Below are 448 nucleotides of genomic sequence, written 5' to 3' on the forward strand. Positions count from 1 at the left end.
TTTGTTACTTTACTTACTGGTAAGTAGAAATTTTATTGATCTATACTTTAGTGGAGTAATTATTTTTCAGCCTACATTTTACTTCTACTCCTTAAATTTTAATTCAATTATCTTTACTTTCTACTCCTTACTTTTTAAAAATGCAAAAAGTATTTTATTTCTTTTTAACTTTGACTTGTTTTTATTCCATATTTTCACTGTTCAAAAAAAAAACCATAGAAATCCTTCCAGATACACAGAGCCATGGACAGAGTGAGTTTGATTGTGATTGGATGAGGAGTGTAAATATAAACCATCCTGACATCCTATTGGACTGAACTCACTGCATCACACCTGTGTGACACAAATCACATCACACCTGTGTGACACAAATCACATCACACCTGTGTGACACAAATCACATCACACCTGTGTGACACAAATCACATCACACCTGTGTGACACAAAT

At 33.0% G+C, this 448-nt stretch overlaps 1 protein-coding gene across 1 annotated transcript in view; it reads left to right on the plus strand.

Moving 5' to 3' along the window:
* The window catches only part of LOC106531325 (uncharacterized), a 6364-nt gene continuing 5916 nt past the window's right edge, over positions 1-448 (plus strand). The window contains exon 1 of the mRNA XM_014027156.1: positions 1-19. The gene's annotated coding sequence lies outside the window, so the exon portion shown is untranslated. The remainder of the gene's footprint in view (positions 20-448) is intronic.

The sequence above is a fragment of the Austrofundulus limnaeus genome, unplaced genomic scaffold (assembly GCF_001266775.1).
Source record: "Austrofundulus limnaeus strain Quisiro unplaced genomic scaffold, Austrofundulus_limnaeus-1.0 Scaffold620, whole genome shotgun sequence".
Classification (NCBI taxonomy): Eukaryota; Metazoa; Chordata; class Actinopteri; order Cyprinodontiformes; family Rivulidae; genus Austrofundulus; species Austrofundulus limnaeus.